This window comes from Salmo salar, unplaced genomic scaffold (assembly GCF_905237065.1).
Source record: "Salmo salar unplaced genomic scaffold, Ssal_v3.1, whole genome shotgun sequence".
NCBI classification, from domain to species: Eukaryota; Metazoa; Chordata; class Actinopteri; order Salmoniformes; family Salmonidae; genus Salmo; species Salmo salar.
Window position 1 is genome coordinate 131867 of NW_025548802.1, and position 15338 is coordinate 147204.

At 43.5% G+C, this 15338-nt stretch overlaps 1 pseudogene; it reads right to left on the reverse strand.

The window, feature by feature from the left end:
- LOC123733306 (solute carrier family 40 member 1-like) overlaps positions 1-15338 on the reverse strand; it is a 38795-nt pseudogene that overhangs the window by 16823 nt on the left and 6634 nt on the right.

The following is a 15338-nucleotide window of genomic DNA, read 5'->3' on the forward strand; positions in this document are numbered from 1 at the left end:
CAACACTGAGGTGGGAGAACCTACTACGGTGGAAGACCAACAACACTGAGGCTGAGAACCAACAAGGGAAGAGACCAACATTGAGGTGGTAGAACCACCAGCAGGAGACCAACACTGAGGTGAGAGAATCCCACGATGGTGGGAGACCAACACTGAGGTGGGAGAACTACTACGGTGAGGGACCAACACTGAGGTGGGAGAACCCCACCACAAGAGGGACCAACACCAGAGGTGGGAGAACCTATCACGGTGAGAGACCAACACTGAGGTGGGGAGAACCTAACACCGTGAGGGACCAACACTGAGGTGGGAGAACCTACCACGGTGAGGGACCAAACATCGAGGTGAGAGAAACTACCACTTGAGGGACTGAACACGAGGAGAGAAACTACCACGGTGGGGGACCAACACCAGGAGAGAAACCACCACGGTGGGGGACCAACACTGAGGTGAGAGAAACTACCACGGAGGGACCAACACTGAGGTGAGAGAAATACACAAGGGACCAACACTCGAGGTGAGAGAAACTACCACTTGTGGGGGGAATCAAACACTGAGGCAGAGATAACCCACAAGGGATCAAAACTAAGGTGTGTTACCACGGTAGGGGACCAACACCGCATCTGTTGCGACCACATCAACCCATGTACAGAAGGAAAAAGGTGGATCCTACTCTGGGGTTAACCTGAGTTCTAGTTTGTTCCTGTACCTTAGCACTTGGCCATATACACCTGGCCATGCAGGGAGATAGCAACCAGGTTGGGGAGGACACGACACTTGCTGAAATGAATGAATGGCTGGATGGGGGTGAAGGTGTGTTACGGGTATTGTATTGTTGCCTAGCAATGAGAGCGCAGAGGGAACAAGAGAAGAGACATTCATTTCACAGGCAGGCGCAGGCAGAGGGGAGTCTTTGGGCACATGCTTTGATCGCGGAAAGCAGCACGGCCTCCCACGTGTCCAGGCGTCCAGCAGGTTTTCTCTTTGGCTTTGCGTGGCATAGGGAAGTACATGGTGTGTCCCGTGGGTGATGAACAGTACAGAGATGATGACCAGGATGCCAAAGTGCTGGGGCTGCGGAGCAGAGATGACCATGATGAAGTGGAGAAGGTCCATCAGGTAGTTCATGGAGCTCTGGTTGACGTTGGACCACACCACGTTCCGACTCACAGATGTTCCTGAAGCAGCTGGGTCACGGTCAGTCAAAAGAACCACAGACCTGGAACACACAGGATAAACAGACAACGGTCAGTGGTTGCTTTGGTCTACACAGATATACTGCCACACAATGATCTATACAGATAGACTACTAGACTATGACCCATGCAGATAGACCACTACACTATGGTCTATGCAGATAGGAACTACTACACTATGATCTATACAGATAGACCACTACACTGTGGTCTATACAGATAGACTACTACACTATAGTCTATGGATAGACCACCATACTATAGTCTATATGGATAGACCCCTATACTATAGTCTATATGGATAGACCACTTATACTATAGTCTATATGAATGGACCCTCAACATAGTCTATATAGAACATTTAGACCCCATACTATAGTCTATATGGATAGACCACTATACTATAGTCTATATGGATAGACCACTATACTATAGTCTATATGGATAGACCACTATACTATAGTCTATATGGATAGACCACTATACTATAGTCTATATGGAATTAGACCACTATACTATAGTCTATATGGATGACCCTATACTATAGTCTATATGGATAGACCACTATACTATAGTCTATATGGATAGACCACTATACTATAGTCTATATGGATAGACCACTATACTATAGTCTATATGGATAGACCACTATACTATAGTCTATATGGATAGACCACTGATACTATAGTCATATGGATAGACCACTATACTATAGTCTATAGTGGATAGACCCCTATACTATAGTCTATATGGATAGACCACTATACTATAGTCTATATGGATAGACCACTATACTATACTATATATGGATAGACCACTATACTATAGTCTATATGGATAGACCACTATACTATAGTCTATATGGATAGACCACTATACTATAGTCTATAGTGGATAAATCCACTATACTATAGTCTATATGGAGTTAGACCACTATAGCTATAGTCTATATGGATAGACCACTATACTATAGTCTATATGGATAGACCCCTATACTGTAGTCTATATGGACTAGACCCCCATACTATAGTCTATATGGATAGACCACATAAAGTCTATATGGATAGAACCCTATACTATAGTCTATATGGATAGACCCCATACTATAGTCTATATGGATAGACCACTATACTATAGTCTATATGGATAGACCACTATACTATAGTCTATATGGATAGACCCCTATACTATAGTCTATATGGATAGACCACTATACTATAGTCTATATAGATAGACCACTATAGTCTATATAGATAGACCCCATACTATGGTCTATATAGATAGACCCTATACTATAGTCTATATGGATAGACCACTATACTATAGTCTATATAGATAGACCCCTATACCATAGTCTATATGGATAGACCCCTATACTATAGTCTATATGGATAGACCCCTATACTATAGTAGACATTTTTTGTAGACATTTGAGTCATTTAGCAGACTATAGTCTATATAGATAGACCACTATAGTCTATATAGATAGACCCCTATACTATGGTCTATATAGATAGACCCCTATACTATAGTCTATATGGATAGACCACTATACTATAGTCTATATGGATAGACCACTATACTATAGTCATATAGATAGACCCCCATACTATAGTCTATATAGATAGACCACTATACTATAGTCTATATGGATAGACCACTACACTATAGTCTATATGGATAGACCCCTATACTGTAGTCTATATGGATAGACCCCTATACTGTAGTCTATATGGATAGACCACTACACTATAGTCTATATGGATAGACCACTATACTATAGTCTATATGGATAGACCCCTATACTGTAGTCTATATGGATAGACCCCCATACTGTAGTCTATATGGATAGACCCCTATACTGTAGTCTATATGGATAGACCCTATACCGTAGTCTATATGGATAGACCCCTATACTATAGTCTATATGGATAGGACCCTATACTATAGTCTATATGGATTGACCACTATACTATAGTCTATATGGATAGACCACTATACTATAGTCTATATGGATAGACCACTATACTATAGTCTATATGGATAGACCACTATACTATAGTCTATATGGATAGACCACTATACTATAGTCTATATGGATAGACCACTATACTATAGTCTATATAGATAGACCACTATCTATAGTTCTATAGTCTATATGGATAGACCACTATACTATAGTCTATATGGATAGACCACTATACTATACTCTATATGGATAGACCACTATACTATAGTCTATATGGATAGACCACTATACTATAGTCTATATGGAGTAGACCACTATACTATAGTCTATATGGATAGACCACTATACTATAGTCTATATGGATAGACCACTATACTATAGTCTATATGGATAGACCCCTATACTGTAGTCTATATGGATAGACCCCTATACCGTAGTCTATATGGATAGACCCCTATACTATAGTCTATATGGATAGACCACTATACTATAGTCTATATGGATAGACCACTATACTATAGTCTATATGGATAGACCCCTATACTATAGTCTATATGGATAGACCCCTATACTATAGTCTATATGGATAGACCACTATACTATAGTCTATATGGATAGACCACTATACTATAGTCTATATGGATAGACCCCTATACTATAGTCTATATGGATAGACCACTATACTATAGTCTATATAGATAGACCACTATAGTCTATATAGATAGACCCCATACTATGGTCTATATAGATAGACCCCTATACTATAGTCTATATGGATAGACCACTATACTATAGTCTATATAGATAGACCCCTATACTATAGTCTATATGGATAGACCCCTATACTATAGTAGACATTTTTTGTAGACATTTGAGTCATTTAGCAGACTATAGTCTATATAGATAGACCACTATAGTCTATATAGATAGACCCCTATACTATGGTCTATATAGATAGACCCCTATACTATAGTCTATATGGATAGACCACTATACTATAGTCTATATAGATAGACCCCTATACTATAGTCTATATAGATAGACCACTATACTATAGTCTATATGGATAGACCACTACACTATAGTCTATATGGATAGACCACTATACTATAGTCTATATGGATAGACCACTATACTATAGTCTATACGGATAGACCCCTATACTATAGTCTATATGGATAGACCCCTATACTATAGTCTATATGGATAGACCACTATACTATAGTCTATACGGATAGACCCCTATACTATAGTCTATACGGATAGACCCCCCTATACTATAGTCTATACGGATTGACCCCTATACTATAGTCTATACGGATAGACCCCTATACTATAGTCTATATGGATAGACCACTATACTATAGTCTATATGGATAGACCCCTATATTATAGTCTATATGGATAGACCACTATACTATAGTCTATATAGATAGACCCCTATACTATAGTCTATATAGATAGACCCCTATACTATAGTCTATATAGATAGACCACTATACTATAGTCTATATAGATAGACCCCTATACTATAGTCTATATGGATAGACCCCTATACTATAGTCTATATAGATAGACCACTATACTATAGTCTATATAGATAGACCCCTATACTATAGTCTATATAGATAGACCACTATACTATAGTCATATAGATAGACCCTATGCTATAGTCTATATGGATAGACCACTATACTATAGTCTATATAGATAGACCCCTATACTATAGTCTATATAGATAGACCCCTATACTATAGTCTATATAGATAGACCCCCTATACTATAGTCTATATAGATAGACCACTATACTATAGTCTATAGATAGACCCCTATACTATAGTCTATATGGATAGACCACTATACTATAGTCTATATAGATAGACCCCTATACTATAGTCTATATAGATAGACCCCTATACTATAGTCTATATAGATAGACCCCTATACTATAGTCTATATAGATAGACCACTATACTATAGTCTATATAGATAGACCACTATACTATAGTCTATATGGATAGACCACTAGACTATGGATCCATTGCAGTAGTCTCTTTTCAGTCAAGCACTGGTATAATACAAAAATGATTATCTTCCAACGCTATTTGAACTCATTTACTGAGTCTCATAAGAACTGAATACCCACAGCCTATGTTAGAAACATGCATAATACAGTTGCTATTGTTAAGCTGTGGATCAGCAACTCAATCCAATTGTGAAGGGCCTGGGCCTGGTCGTCCCTCTTACTCACCGATGCGTGCTGTGATGACCCCAAGAACAGCAGGATTATAGAGATGTAGGAGTCTGGCTCCATGCCTGATGGCATATTCTCAAATAGCACCGTGTTGTTGGTCCAGTGGATGGACGAGCGGTCGGGCAGCAGCGGCTGATTAATGCCACCCCGCATCGGGTAGGTGTGTTTCTGCCTCTGGCCCTCCACCATCCCCCAGCCTCCACCAACGTCGAGTTGGCGTTGGCGTCCAGGAAGGGCATGAGCAGGCGGAGGTCCATGGGGCTGCCGGGGGCGAACACAGAACACACACACAGCAGCAGACAGCAAAGATGGAGACAGCTGGAGATGATGCCTGTGTTAACTAAACCATAGGCCTTCCTCAGCTTGGTGAACATGACAGTGCCCATGAGGCCTGTTATAGCCGAGACCCCCATCAGCAGACTGAGCAGGGAGCCACTGATGCCCTGGGTGTAGGCGTAGCCCGTGGTGATGCAGTCGAAGCCCAGGACAGTTGTGTAGAGGAAGGCCAGGCCCATCCCAGCCAGGAAGACATCCTGGCGGTAGTAGGCCCTCCAGCCGTCCTTACAGGTGCTCAGCAGCCAGCGGAAACGTCCGAAACACAGAGGCAGATTGGTGATCTCCTTGAGGTTCAGGCTCATGTCGTCATCACTGAGGCCCGGGGCTGATGTCACCACCTCACTTTGCTCTACTGAGAGGGAGAGGACAAGCATCAGTCAAGCTACTAACAATGATCTACTGAGAGGACAAGCATCAGTCAAGCTACTAACAATGATCTACTGAGAGGACAAGCATCAGTCAAGCTACTAACAATGATCTACTGAGAGGACAAGCATCAGTCAAGCTTACTAACAATGATCTACTGAGAGGACAAGCATCAGTCAAGCTACTAACAATGATCTACTGAGAGGACAAGCATCAGTCAAGCTACTAACATGTTCCATCAACTAACTTAGGGCAACAGTGTTTCAAGTAATACTTCGTTTCCATAGAGATGAATAAGCATGTACACTACCGTTCAAAAGTTTGGGGTCACTTAAAATGTCCTTGTTTTTGAAAGAAACGCACCTTTTTGTCCATTTAAAATAACATAAAATTGATCAGAAATACAGTGTAGACATTGTTAATGTTGTAAATGACTATTGTAGCTGGAAATGGCAGATTTTTTAGGAATATCTACATAGGCGTACAGAGGCCCATTATCAGCAACCATCACTCCTGTGTTCCAATGGCATGTTATGTTAGCTAATCCAAGTTTAGCATTTTAAAAGGCTAATTGATCATTAGATCATGATCTAAAGTGTTTCCAAGATGGCGTAGCAGTCAGACGTCTTTGTCCTCATCTTGTCGTGTCCCGTGTATATATCTTTTTATATCTTATTTCTTCACATATATTTTTTAAAATATTTCTCTCTTAACCTCAACTTCAACATACTCTCCTGCAATCCGCCTCACCCAATGTGGTGTGGATCTGCAATTTTCTTTACTTTTGAACCGGCACCGCCAACAAAAGCTAGCCAGCTAACTAGCTAATAGCTAGTAGTCGGCTAGCCACTGCTAGTGGTCATCAGCTAACCTTTAGCCCGGACAACTCTTGCCAGTCTGCACAGCGCTTCTCAAACCACAGCAAATCGGACATATTTTTCTCCATATCTCCGGATTCCTACCGCAAGCTCTGAGCCTTTTCACCTGGATCATCGCAGCTAGCTAGCTGCTATTTCGAGTGGCCACTCCTGGCTAACGTCTCTGTCCCGGCAAGAACCAATTAGCCTGGAGCAAGCCTTTGCTAGCCCATCTCCCGGCTAGCTGAAGAGGTCCATCAGCCACTCCTTGGGCTTCAATACCTATTTTGCCAATTGGCCTGGACCCCTTTACTGCCGACACGGAGCCCCGCCGATTCCATCACGACTGGACTGCCAACGTAATCTACCCAAGTTTTTTTTTAACTGGCTCCTCCGTCGCGATGTCCCCTGAATGTCCATCTGCTAGCCTGCTAGCCGGGCCCGCTAGCTGTCTAGAGCATATCGGACTGTTAGCTGAAGAGGCCCATCAGACTAATTCTTTGGCCACTATACCTATTTTGCCAATTGGCCTGGACCCTTTTACCACACGGAGCCCTGCTGATCCATCACAACTAGTCTGCCGACGTAACAGCACGAGGGGGCTACAACAGACTTCTTCCATTGTGACGTCCATCTAAGGCCCTTCTGCTAGCTTGCTAGCCCCGGCCCGCTAGCTGTCTGAATCGCTGTGTCTCCAGCCCACTGAGCTACTCACTGGACCCCTATGATCACTCGGCTATGCATGCCTCTCCCTAATGTCAATATGCCTTGTCCATCGCTGTTTTGGTTAGTGATTATTGCCTTATTTCACTGTAGAGCCTCTAGCCCTGCTCAATACGCCTTAGCTAACCCTTTAGTCCCAACCTTCCACACATGCGGTGACCTCACCTGGTTTAAATGATGTTTCTAAAGACAATATCTCTCTCATCATCACTCAATGCATAGGTTTACCTCCACTGTACTCACATCCTACCATACCTTTGTCTGTACATTATGCCTTGAATCAATTCTACCGTGCCCAGAAACCTGCTAGTTTTACACTCTGTTCCGAACGTACTAGAAGACCAGTTCTTATAGCCTTTAGCCATACCCTTATCCTACTCCTCCTCTGGTCCTCTAGTGATGTAGAGGTTAATCCAGGCCCTGCAGTGCCTAGCTCCACTCCTATTCCCCAGGCGCTCTCATTTGTTGACTTCTGTAACCGTAATAGCCTTGGTTTCATGAATGTTCACATTAGAAGCCTACTCCCTAAGTTTGTTTTTTTTCACTGCTTTGGCACACTCCGCCAACCTGGATGTCCTAGCCGTGTCTGAATCCTGGCTTAGGAAGACCACCAAAACCCCTGAAATTTCAATCCCCTAACTATAACATTTTCCGACAAGATAGAACTGCCAAAGGGGGCGGAGTTGCAATCTACTGCAGAGATAGCCTGCAGAGTTCTGTCTTACTATCCAGGTCTGTACCCAAACAATTAGAGCTTCTACTTTTAAAAATCCACCTTTCCAGAAACAAGTCTCTCACCGTTTGTCGCTGCTATAGAGCACCTTCTGCCCCCAGCTGTGCCCTGGACACCATATGTGAATTGATTGCCCCCATCTATCTTCAGAGCTCGTGCTGCTAGGTGACCTAAACTGGGACCCTAAACAACACCATGGCCATCATACATTCTAAAGTTTCTAAATTTAGAACCAGGAACAGATATAGCCCTTGGTTCACTCCAGACCTGACTGACCTTGACCAGCACAAAAAAAGCATTGAAAAGCCCCCGCGATATGCAACTTTTCAGGGAAGTTAGGAACCAATATACACAGGCAGTTAGGAAAGCAAAGGCTAGCTTTTTCAAACAGAAAATTACATCCTGTAGCACAAACTCCAAAAAGTTCTGGGACACTGTAAAGTCCATGGAGAATAAGAGCACCTCCTCTCAGCTGCCCACTAAACTGAGGCTAGGAAACATTGTCACCAGTGATAAATCCACGATAATTGAGAATTTCAATAAGCATTTTTCTACAGCTGGCCATGCTTTCCATCTGGCTACCCCTACCCCGGTCAACAGCCCTGCACCCCCCACAGCAACTTGCCCAAACCTCCCCCATTTCTCCTTCACCCAAAATCCAGATAGCTGATGTTCTGAAAGAGCTGCAAAATCTGGACCCCGACAAATCAGCCGGGCTAGACAATCTGGACTGTCACGTCCTGACCAGTAAAGGGGTTATTTGTTATTATAGTTTGGTCAGGACGTGGCAGGGGATATTTGTTTTGTATGGTTCGGGGTGTGTGTGTATGTAGAGGGTGTTTTGATTTATGTATTCTGGGGTTTTGGTCATTGTTCTATGTTTGTATATTTCTATGTCTGTTCTAGGGTGTTTAGATCTGTGTTTAGGTAATTGAGATTGGGGCCTTCAATTGGAGGCAGCTGTCTATCGTTGCCTCTGATTGAAGCTCCTATAATTAGGAATGTGTTTGTCATGGGAATTGTGGGAGGTTGTTCTTTGCTAGCTGTGTGTTGCCTGCAAGACTGTTTGTCGGCCGGTCTTTGTTTTCGTGTTTTATTTTGTAGAATAAACATGAGCATTCACGTACCCGCTGCGCCTTGGTCCATTCACTACGACGACCGTTACATTGACCCTCTCTTTCTAAAATTATCCGCCCGAAATTGTTGCAAACCCTATTACTAGCCTGTTCAACCTCTCTTTCGTATCGTCTGAGATCCCCAAAGATTGGAAAGCAGCTGCGGTCCCCCTCTTCAAAGGGGGGAGACACTCTAGACCCAAACTGCTACAGACTTATATCTATCCTACCCTGCCTTTCTAAGTTCTTCGAAAGCCAAGTTAACAAACAGATTACCGACCATTTCGAATCCTACTGTACCTTCTCCGCTATACAATATGGCTTCCGAGCTGGTCATGGGTGCACCTCAGCCACGCTCAAGGTCCTAAACGATATCATAACTGCCATTGATAAGAGACAATACTGTGCAGCTGTATTCATCGACCTGGCCAAGGCTTTCGACTCTGTCAATCACCACATTCTTATCGGCAGACTCAACAGCCTTGGTTTCTCAAATGACTGCCTCGCCTGGTTCACCAACTACTTTTCAGACAGAGTTCAGTGTGTAAAATCGGAGGCCTGTTGTCCAGACCACTGGCAGTCTCTATGGGGGTGCCACAGGGTTCAATCCTCGGGCTGACTCTTTTCTCTGTATACATCAATAATGTCAGCTCTTGCTGCTGGTGATTCTCTGATCCACCTCTACGCAGAGACGACACCATTTTGTATACTTCTGGCCCTTCTTTGGACACTGTGTTAACTAACCTCCAGACGAGCTTCAATGCCATACAACTCTCCTTCCATGGCCTCCAACTGCTCTTAAATGCAAGTAAAACTTAATACATGCTCTTCAACCGATCACTGCCCACACCCGCCCGCCTGTCCAGCATCACTACTCTGGACGGTTCAGACTTAGAATATGTGGACAACTACAAATACCTAGGTGTCTGGTTAGACTGTAAACTCTCCTTCCAGACTCACATTAAGCATCTCCAATCCAAAATTAAATCTAGAATCGGCTTCCCTATTTCACAACAAAGCATCCTTCACTCATGCTGCCAAACATACCCTCGTAAAACTGACTTTCCTACCGATCCTTGACTTCGGCGATGTCATTTACAAAAAGCCTCTAACACTCTACTCAGCAAATTGGATGCAGCCTATCACAGTGCCATCCATTTTGTCACCAAAGCCTCATACACTACCCACCACTGCGACCTGTACGCTCTCGTTGGCTGGCCATCGCTTCATATTCGTCGCCAAACCCACTGGCTCCAGGTCATCTATAAGTCTTTGCTAGGTAAAGCCCCGCCTTATCTCAGCTCACAGGTCACCATAGCAGCACCCACCGGAGCACGCGGCTCCAGCAGGTATATTTCACTGATCACCCCCAAAGCCAATTCCTCGTTTGGCCGTCTTTCCTTCAGTTCTCTGCTGCCAATGACTGGAACAAACTGCAAATATCACTGAAGCTGGAGACCCATATCTCCCCTCACTAACTTTAAGCACCAGCTGTCAGAGCAGCTCACAGATCTCTGCACCTGTACGTAGCCAATCTGTAAATAGCCCATCCAACTACCTCATCCCCATACTGTTATTTATTTTATTTATTTTGTTCCTTTGCACACCAGTATCTCTACTTGCACACTCATCTTCTGCACATCTGTCACTCCAGTGTTTAATTGCTATATTGTAATTATTTAGCCATTATGGCCTATTGATTGGCTTACCTCCCTTATCCTACCTCATTTGCACACACTTTATATATACTTTTTTTCTATTTTATTATTGACTGTATGTTTGTTTATTCCATGTGTAACTCTGTGTTGTTGTTTTTGTCACACTGCTTTGCTTTATCTTGGCCAGGTTGGTTTACGCAGTTCTGTGAAGGGAGTAGTACACAGCATTGTTTCAGAAGAAAGGTATTTTCTTCTGGCCATTTTGAGCCTGTAATCGAACCCACAAATGCTGATGCTTCAGATGCTCAAATAGTCTAAAGAAGGCCAGTTTTATTGCGTCTATAAGTAGGACAACTGTTTTCAGCTGTGCTAAAATAATTGCAAAAGGGTTTTCTAATGATCAATTAGCCTTTTAAAATGATAAACATGGATTAGCTAACACAACGTGCCATTGGAACACAGGAGTGATGATTGCTGATAATGGGCCTCTGTACGCCCATGATGATATTCCATAAAAAATCTGCCGTTTCCAGCTACAATAGTCATTTACAACATTAACAATGTCTACACTGTATGTCTGATCAATTTGATGTTATTTTTAATGGACACAAAATTGGCTTTTCTTTCAAAAACAAGGACATTTTTAAGTGACACCAAACTTAGTGTATGTGCTGTGCGTGTTGTGGAATAATGTTTCTTGACCTCATGTATCTTTCAACTGATTTCATCAATTTTTACTGTAAAGTAAAGCTATACTTCACTGTAAAGTTGGATGAAATAGCTCGGAAGATCCACTATGCTTTACCAACTCAACTGCTGAAGCAGTCACACAGTGACCAGGACACCCAGGACACTGACCTTGTGACCCCCTCCTCTCCACCAGTCCCTCCGTCCTCTCTGCTGGTCTCTCCAGGGAGGCCTGGCCGTCCTCGGGCACGGGGGTTTTGCGGACAGCGCTGGGACAATGCGGTAGACCCGGGAAAGGAAGATAAACTCCACTATGAGGGACACCAGGTTCCAGCCCAGGATGAAGCCGCAGCCGATCACGTTGGAGGCCAGGGTCACTGACCTGTCCCACCGCCAGCGGTGCCAGGATGTTGGTCACCTGATCGATGCGCCGCATGGTAGCATTCATCCCTTCAGATCAGAATCAAACCAAAAGGTACAGGGTTTAGTTGTGGTGATATGGTATCTGTGTTACCAGCTTTACTAATGCCTACATTATCAAACTATTCTGCCTCTATGGTAACGCATGTGATACATCCTAGAAAAACGAAATACACTGCTCAAAAACATAAAGGGAACACTTAAACAACACAATGTAACTCCAAGTCAATCACACTTCTGTGAAATCAAACTGTCCACTTAGGAAGCAACACTGATTGACAATAAATTTCACATGCTGTTGTGCAAATGGAATAGACAACAGGTGGAAATTATAGGCAATTAGCAAGACACCCCCAATAAAGGAGTGGTTCTGCAGGTGGTGACCACAGACCACTTCTCAGTTCCTATGCTTCCTGGCTGATGTTTTGGTCACTTTTGAATGCTGGCGGTGCTTTCACTCTAGTGGTAGCATGAGACGGAGTCTACAACCCACACAAGTGGCTCAGGTAGTGCAGCTCATCCAGGATGGCACATCAATGTCTGTCAGCGTAGTGTCCAGAGCATGGAGGCGCTACCAGGAGACAGGCCAGTACATCAGGAGACGTGGAGGAGGCCGTGGGGGGCAACAACCCAGCAGCAGGACCGCTACCTCCGCCTTTGTGCATGGAGGAGCAGGAGCAGCACTGCCAGAGCCCTGCAAAATGACCTCCAGCAGGCCACAAATGTACATGTGTCTGCTCAAACGGTCAGAAACAGACTCCATGAGGGTGGTATGAGGTCCAACGTCCACAGGTGGGGGTTGTGCTTACAGCCCAACACCGTGCAGGACGTTTGGCATTTGCCAGAGAACACCAAGATTGGCAAATTCGCCACTGGCGCCCTGTGCTCTTCACAGATGAAAGCAGGTTCACACTGAGCGCGTGTGAGTCTGGAGACGCCCGTGGAGAACGTTCTGCTGCCTGCAACATCCTCCAGCATGACCGGTTTGGCGGTGGGTCAGTCATGGTGTGGGGTGGCATTTCTTTGGGGGCCGCACAGCCCTCCATGTGCTCGCCAGAGGTCGCCTGACTGCCATTGGGTACCGAGGATGAGATCCTCAGACCCCTTGTGAGACCATATGCTGGTGCGGTTGGCCCTGGGTTCCTCCTAATGCAAGACAATGCTAGACCTCATGTGGCTGGATTGTGTCAGCAGTTCCTGCAAGAGGAAGGCATTGATGCTATGGACCGTTCCCCAGACCTGAATCCAATTGAGCACATCTGGGACATCATGTCTTGCTCCATCCACCAATGCCACGTTGCACCACAGACTGTCCAGGAGTTGGCGGATGCTTTAGTCCAGGTCTGGGAGGAGATCCCTCAGGAGACCATCCGCCACCTCATCAGGAGCATGCCCAGGCGTTGTAGGGAGGTCATACAGGCACGTGGAGGCCACACACACTACTGATCCTCATTTTGACTTGTTTTAAGGACATTACATCAAAGTTGGATCAGCCTGTGGTGTGGTTTTCCACTTTAATTTTGAGTGTGACTCCAAATCCAGATCTCCATGGGTTGATAAATTGGATTTCCATTGATTATTTTTGTGTGATTTTGTTGTCAGCACATTCAACTATGTAAAGAAAAAGTATTTAATAAGATTATTTCATTCATTCAGATCTAGGATGTTATTTTAGTGTTCCCTTAATTTTTTTGAGCAGTGTACATAGTGTCTGATAACCTTGAAGTGCTTTAACCAGCAGCCAGTTTAGCAGCTGAAACAGAAACAACAATCCCTCGTGATGTAATAGCGTGTGGCAGGTCTGCCAGTCTCACCGGCGAGGTGACCCGGTTGTATCCAGTGATAACCACAATCCAGTCCCTCTGGATGGCGATGGTCAGCGCTGTGCTTGCTAGGTTAGCCACATCTGCCAGGACGATCACCACCGTATAACAAACCACCTTGTGTAAGTTTTGTGATGCAACACGTTACTACGCATGACAGCACAGAGCAGCAGGAGGCTCAGAACAGCAGCAGCAACAACATGGACACAGAACAGTGCAGGAGAAACAGCAACCGTCACAGCAGTTTGCAATAATATATCTAGCCTGATTCTCAACAGACCTGGGTTTAAGTAGTATTCATTTTCTTTCAAATACATTGAGAGTTTGATTGAGCATGTTTGGAGCACTGGATGGGTGGAGTTTGTCATTTTAGGACTATTCCATTGGTTCCATTGCACCAGGCAAACTCAATCAAGTGCAAATAAAGTCTTTGAAAGGATACAAATGCTATTTGAATCCATATCTGATTCAAAACATACTGTTGGTTCACATCATGAGGGTTTAGACAGTGTGGGAGAGAAAATGAAAAATATACTCACAGTTAACCAGCCATCCCAAATGCTCTCAATCCACTGTTTATATAAGAAGACCAACATCAGCACAATGCTACACACCGTCACTGAAATGTTCTGAACCAACAACGATGCATGCGCCACTAAAACCAAGGAGGGAGAAGAAACTAAGATTCTAAAATATTCTGGGACAATGCATTTCAGAGAACCATAAAGACTTCTACAGAACCATAAATGTATCATTGGTCTTAAAGGGGCATTCTGCAGTTGCTATAGCACATTCATTTTTGACTTTTAAAGTAATGATATATAGCTATTGATTGTAAAAGAATATAACTTAGTATTGACTCATGAGCTTAGTTCATCTGTTGTACCCCATTAGATCCCCAAATATATGCTTCTTTTACTTTGTAATTGTAAACTAACTCTGTATATCTTCAAAACATGATTAAAACTATAATGTTCGTCTCATGGATGGTCAGTACTTGCATCCATAGCTCCATCTATGAATTTGTGAGTGGTTACATTTATCCAGCCAAATCCCTCAACAATTTACCAAAATAGTGGTGGGGTGCAACTTGGTTACTGTTTGAACTGCAGAATGCCCATGTGAGGCAGACAGGCAGGAAATTAGGACTGCGTCCCAAATAGCATCCTATTTCCTATTGTATTACAGTACCTTTAGGGCG